The sequence below is a fragment of the Pongo abelii genome, chromosome 20 (genome assembly GCF_028885655.2).
Source record: "Pongo abelii isolate AG06213 chromosome 20, NHGRI_mPonAbe1-v2.0_pri, whole genome shotgun sequence".
In the NCBI taxonomy this organism is placed as follows: Eukaryota; Metazoa; Chordata; class Mammalia; order Primates; family Hominidae; genus Pongo; species Pongo abelii.
Window position 1 is genome coordinate 40851113 of NC_072005.2, and position 6820 is coordinate 40857932.

At 50.1% G+C, this 6820-nt stretch overlaps 1 long non-coding RNA gene across 1 annotated transcript; it reads right to left on the reverse strand.

Moving 5' to 3' along the window:
- Positions 1-517: 517 nt before the first annotated feature.
- LOC129051938 (uncharacterized) lies at positions 518-2135 on the reverse strand. Its single transcript, XR_008516512.1, has 3 exons — positions 1810-2135; positions 1195-1717; positions 518-706 (listed from the first exon to the last, which is right to left on the reverse strand). It is a non-coding gene; the product is annotated as an uncharacterized LOC129051938 (long non-coding RNA).
- Between the last annotated feature and the right edge of the window lie 4685 nt (positions 2136-6820).

A 6820-nucleotide genomic window follows, 5' to 3' on the forward strand; every position in this document is an offset into this window, starting at 1 on the left:
AGGAATTTGATATAGCCCAGTGTGGAGGTGGGGAGGGAGGGAGGTGAAGAAAGAACAGAAGGAAGGGGTAAGACACACTGAGGAGCACATAGAAGTTACCCGAGGGGATCCTCCAAAGAAGAAAGGGTGCGCTATGCAAACAGTGGATGTAAAAACACTCCTGGAGGAAGTTAGGACTTGGATTTCTAGGAGAGATTAATTCGACTTGTAGGAGCAGGGATTTGGGGAGAGGCAGAGGGCTCTGCTGCCTCTGAAAGAGCTCACCAAGTGCACTCCCTCTCTCTGACAAAGGACCCCTGTGGATAAGAAAGCTCTCTGCCCTAGGGAAGAAGAGCAGTCAAGGTGCTTACAGGCTCTTTCCCGAAGCCTGAAGACCTTTCCCAGGGTGGACTGTGGTGCCCTTCCCTGTGCAGGCACCCTGACCACTGTGTGTCCAGAGAAGAGGGATGTGGCACACACACCTGAGAAGCACTGGGACTCCTGCGAGACCAAGTGGGAAGTTGCCACTCCTGGGGACCATCTGATGGGAAGCAGCGGTGAAGAAAAGGGAATGGCGTCTGGATGTGGATGGAGGCAGGTGCTTCTACTGCTGCCCCGCCAGAGAGGAGCATCCCCAGAGGGTCTGTCCCTAGCCAGGCTGGAAGCTTGTCTCTGCGCATCTGGTCCCCTCTCGAAGCAGTTCTCAAAAGCATGTTGAGACACACTGCTGGGATGTGGCAACACACCAAGAGGCAAGAAATGTAAGTCCATGGTTCCTGGTAATACTGAAAAAACTAGGCTTTGGAAGTTTAAGTAAACAAAGAAATGGGAGAATACAAGGTAAGCTGTTACAACGTCACTGGCAGTTATGAGTATTCTGTTACGCTTTCTTTTGAGCCAGAGTCTCGCTCTGTTGCCCAGGCTAGAGTGCAGTGGCGCAATCTCAGCTCACTGCAACCTTTGCCTCCTGGGTTCAAGCGATTCTCCTGCCTCAGCCTCCTGAGTCACTGGGATTACACGTGCCCGCTACCACACCCAGCTAAATTTTTTTGTATTTTAGTAGAGACAGGGTTTCACCATGTTGCCCAGGGTGGTCTCAAACTCCTGAGCTCAGGCAATCCACCCACCTCAGCCTCACAAAGTGCTAGGATTACAGGCGTGGGCCATCACGCCTGGCCCCCATTACACTTTCTAGAGAGAGGAAGAAGTACTAACCTCACAGTGCAGACTGGAGACTGCACAGCACATGCGCAGATGGTCTTGACAGAGAATGCCTCCCTCTGGGCTGGGGAACTCATCCTTGCCCACTCAGTTTCTGTGGCTCAAGCAGGCTGATGTCAGCCCTTGGCGACGCTGTCGGCGTGTGTGACCCACAAATCATTCAGAGGCAGCAGAGCCGGCCTGGAGATCCGGGCTGTGACCTCAAAACAGGAGACCCTCTCTCCGCACAGGTTATTATCCTAAACTGCCAAAGGTCACTGTGTGAAGCAATTTTACTAAGAGCCACCAAACCCCTCTCTTCCCTCCAACCAAGTTCATTCACCCTTCTCAGAAGAGCCCAAGAGACCTCTGTGAGAGTAAGACAGGAGTTGGCGTTGGTGCAACTTGCAGAATGCCATGTTTGTTAGTGCCTTGTCTTCATGTGGCCAGAGGGCACTCCTGAAGCTTCAAACTCCTGTAAGAAGGCTTCCTGTCCAGGGAGGGTGGTATGGGAAGTCTGAGGCGGCTGGGAGAGGAACTGGCGAAGTAAGGAGTTGGAGCAGAGTCAGAGAGACATAGGATGGGGAAACTCACAAGCAGACTCCACCCCAGTCAGGGAACCTCACTCACCGTTCCATTAAGGGGTGGAAAAGGAGGCACCAACAGGTGTTTCACAGAAGCAAATGGTAGCTGTTCAGGAGGCTGGACCCAGGAAAAAGGACATAAAATTGGGGAGGTGCCTCACCCTAATTTTTCTCAACTCCAGCAGAACCTTCTCAGAGAGCCTCACTCAATTCCACATTTCTCCTCCTCTCAGACAAGCCCAGCAGCTCCGTCCACATCCTTTGCTGAATGGAGCCGGCATGGTCACTTCTGCCCTATCGAGGAAGCTGAAGGCCCTGGCCCGTCTCTGATGGCTCAGGGCACAGGAAAACCTTGCCTCTGCCTAGTCTGCCCTCTGCTTCCGCACCAGCATCCTCTGTGGCCCACGGCTCTTGGCTGAACCTGCAGTGAAGGACACAGCTGGTCAGAGCTACGCAACAGTGTGGCTGTCCCTCCACACTCCGTGTGCGGTGGCTGCTGCAGCAGGATACAGCCAGCCTCCTGGCTGCTATCCCACAGTGCTATGGTTGATTGCATTCTTACACTGGAAGATAAACAGTGCTTGTGTCAAAGAAAATAGAAACAAGGCCGAGCATGGTGGCTCATGCCTGTAATCCCAGCACTTTGGGAGGCCGAGGTGGGCAGATCACTTGAGGTCAGGAGTTTGAGATCAGCCTGTCCAACATGGCAAAACCCCATCTCTACTAAAAATATAAAAATTAGCTGGGTGTGTTGGCATGCGTCTGTAACCCCAGCTACTCAGGAGGCTGAGACAGAAGAATTGCTTGAACCTGGGAGGCAGAGGTTGTAGTGAGCCAAGATCGCGCCACTGCACTCCAGCCTGGGAGTGCTCATATGAGCACTCACTCTACAGAGACCCTGTCTCACAAAAATAAATAAATAAATAAAATAAAATAAATTTTAAAAAAAGAGGTAGAAGTTGGAAAAGTGGTTATCTTAGGAGTGAAAGGTTTGCAGACTGAGAGGGAACAGAAGGGCCTCTAGGGTGCTGAAAATGGCCTCCATCTCAACCTGGGTGGTCATACACAAATGTACAGATATGTTAACATGCATCCAGCTGTATCCCTAAGATGAGCTCACCTTTTTGTATGTATGTTACCTGTTAATAACAACAATTGATAAAAGCCCCCTCTAAAATCCCACATCTTCCTATGGCTACCATAGACATTTTAGGCTTATAATTGGTTTTGCTCCCCATATTTGCTATTCAAGATCTGTATAATTTTGGAACTCTCCCCTTTTTCCTTGCCAACAGAGTCCCAATTTTGTTAGGTTCGGGAAGTGCCCAATTAATACTCATTTGCCCAAACTCTCTTGCAGCTAGGAATTGCCATGAGATACAATGCCAGCCAGTCGGAAATAAGTAGACGTCTGCTGGGTAGGGCTTCCAGAAAAGCTATCATTTTCCTTTTTTCCTATTTTAGAGACAAGGTCTCGCTGTGTCGCCCAGGGTGGAGTACAGTGGTGCCATCACAGCTCACTGCAGCCTCCCACTCCCAGGCTCAAGCGATCCTCCCACCTCAGCCTCCCAAGTAGCTGGAACTACAAGAGTGCACCACCACACCCAGCTAGATTTTTTTTTATTTTTTGTAGAGATGGGGGGTCTCACTCTGTTGCCCAGGCAGGTCTCGAACCCCTGGCCTCAAGCAATCCTCTTGCCTCGGCCCCTCAAAGTGCTGGAATTACAGGCGTGAGCCACTGCATCTAGAAAAGCTATCATTTTCCTGCTTGAAAAAGGGATAGATCCATTTCTCATGCATCTTTTGCTCTCTGTCCTCCCTGCCTCCTGTTTTTCTGCTCAGAATGTAGATGCTTCTTACGACCATGAAGCAAAAGCCAAGATCTGGGGATAGTGAAACAGACAGCCAGAGGACCCCAGGCTGTGGATGGATGAGTGATCCTGAGCAGCAGCCCTGGACATGGGTTCCCTAATTCCTTCATGTCCCATGAGAAAAATAAATCTCTATGTGTTTAAGTCTCTGTTATTTGGGCACATTTGACAGTCCTCAAATGAGATATAAGGGTTTTATCTTCATAAATTGCAAAGACTTCTAGAGACAGAAGGGAAGGCTTCTGGGTGCTAATTTACTGTGGCTTCCTATCATCGTGTAGCAAGGGCTCAAAGAAAAAAAAAGTGGGGGAAGGAATCCCCAAGACACTCCCAAAATTAAGACTACATTCTCCCCTCCCACCTTCTCCTGATAGCCGTCTTCACTGCTTCCTATGGAATCTGAATTCTTCTGGCAGTGGAAAAGGCTCAGGGAAGATGGCTCGACGTGAAGAGGATCTCGGTTCACGTAAACTTTACCAAGAGCGGGCCTTAGAGTGTTATGTCCACTGCATCACTGTTTCTCAATCTATTTTTAATCACCTCCCACTTCTGATAAACAGAAACTTTACTTTCTGGTTTGCATTAAGAAAACCAGGGCTTTTCTCTCTCTCTTGGAAAATTCCCAAGCATTTTGAAACGTGCTGCCATCTCCCCCGCCGCGACACCCGGGAGTTTCTGATATCCTCCCTGCACTTCCTGAAAATCTGCGGTCTAATTTAAGTTTCCTAAGATTCTGCAAAGTAGACAGAAACCCTGGTGACTCCAGCGATACCACAACTCTTAGGGGAAGATGAGTCATATATGTGGCAGAAGCAGGTAATGGAGGAAAACAGAGACAAGGTCGGGCTGGGGAAAGGAACACAGAGCAACCAGTTTTGCCCCCCAACTGGTGTGCCTTTTGCAGGATCAGCCAGCACCTGACTGCAAGTTTCCACCTTCAGACACTCCGCTGCCTCTCCTCCCTTGCTCAGGGTCAGCACCGAGCGGCAGCGCAAGGAAACGACCAGCTGCCTTCTGGCCCTTATCAAGGGTGGTGTGAACCCACGCTAGCTACCCAGGGGTCTGGCCCGGAAGCGGCAGGGGGAGGGCTTTTTAGTCCTGTGTCTAGTCCAGTGGTCACCTCTGCATAGACAGCAGATGGAGAAGGGGGCTCGGGGAAGGGGAAAAAGTCAGGCAACCTCTCCAGGATTCCTGGAATAAACATTCCTCCTCCCAAGCTCTTCATTCTGTTTCACAATCAAATCCAGAATCTTATAAGCATTCGTGGAAACCATGAAAGCTAAACAATTTGGTAAACGGTAGACGGAAACAGTAAACAGAATCTTCCCTCTACTTCCTGTGTATCCAGAATGTTTAGAGACAGGGAGTGGGGACTGATGACAGATTGCAGCATCTGGGATCTGGGGCTACGGCAGGAACGAGGACATGTGGAAGGCTGGGAGTTGCCTGGGTCTTGGGAGTCTAGGGTTGAAGGTTATTCCTTCTTGGTTTCAGGGAAAGAGTGAAGGCCACTGGCAAGAAGCCTGGTAACCACACAGACACACCCTGCAGGAAGCAGGTGACTCCATCTCACACCCTGACCTGTCCCCCATGTCCTCCTCTGTTGGACGCACAGGGCTTCCAGGGGCTGCCAAAGAAGTTGGGTCTAACCCGGGCCCTCACAGTACAGTGGCGAGTGTAGTGCGGTGGTAAAGACCATGGACTCCAGCCGGGCGCGGGGGCTCACGCCTGTAATCCCCACACTCTGGAAGGCCGAGGTGTGTGGATCACTTGAGTCCAAAAGTTCAAGACCAGCCTGGGCACATGGTGAAATCCCGTCTCTACAAAAAATACAAGCATTAGCCGGGCATGGTGGCGCACTGTAATCCCAGCTACTCGGGAGGCTGAGGCAGGAGGATTTCTGAAGTTGGAGGTTTCAGTGAGCCAAGATAGTGCCACTGTACTCCAGCCTGGGTGACAGAGTGAGGCCCTGTCTAAAACAAACAAACAAAAAAAAACATTAGCTAGGCATGGTGGTGTGCACCTGTAATTCCAGCTACTCCAGAGGCTGAGGCAGGCGAATCACTTGAGCGTGGGAGGCAGAGATTTCAGTAAGCCATGATTGTGCCCCTGCACTCCAGCCTGGGCAGCAGAGCGAGACCCTGTCTAAAAAAATAAAAAATAAAAAAAGCCCATGGACTTTTTAGTTCAGAGTTCAGTTCCTCTGTCCACCAGAGGCATGGCTCCAGGCAAATCACTTCTTTCTCTACATACTTCAGCTTCCTCGTCCGTTAAAGGGGATGAGTGTGTAACTTCCTAGGATGTTTTAAGATTTACATGAGTTCATCTTTGCAAAGCTCTTTGCATGGCACTTGATACACAATGTCATACAATACAATAAATGTTGGCTGCTCTGTCTGCTATGTCCTCTGTCTGTTGTAATGAATTGCCACAAACTTGGTGGCTTAACATAACAGAAATTTATTCTCTCACAGTACTGAAGACCAGAAATCCAAAACCAGTGTCACGGGGCTGAAATCAAGGTGCAGGGTCTCCTAATTTTCCCTCCTTTTTTCTCTGTCCTGACCAAGAAACAGAGTGCCTTGACCAACCTGCAACCCAGCCAGCTGCGTGTTTTCTTTGCACTTGAACCCAAGCCAGGGCTGGAACATTCCCAGGCACTGATAAAGGTGTTTAGGTTGTTGCCCAAGACACTGAAAGAAACCAGCCCTGGCCCTGGGCCAAATTCCTTAAATCTCATGCAAACCCCTCCCCTCCCCCCTCCCTTTTCTCTCACTGTTCATCTTGAGGATGCTGCAGCCCACTCTGCAAATTCCCCTCCAAAATGCTTTGCACTAATCACCCTGGCATTTGGTGCTTCTTTCTTTGGGAACCCATCTGGCCCCATCTTGGGATGGTTTGGGGAACTCCTTGGCAGAAACTCCCTTGCCACAGCTTTTCGGAGTGACTCCAGCCAGATCCGGCTGGGATGGAACACCGGTGTTCAGCAGGATCCCGTTTCTCCGGAGGCTCTTGAGAAAATCCACTCTTTGCCTCTTCCAGCTTCTGGTGGGCTCTGGCTTGCAGCTACGTCACTCCGGTCCTCCGTGATCACAGCATCTTCTCCCCTTCTGTCTGATTTCTCCCTCTACCTCGTTATTTTTGTGATTACATTTAGGACCATCTCAGGTAGTCCAAGATTATCTT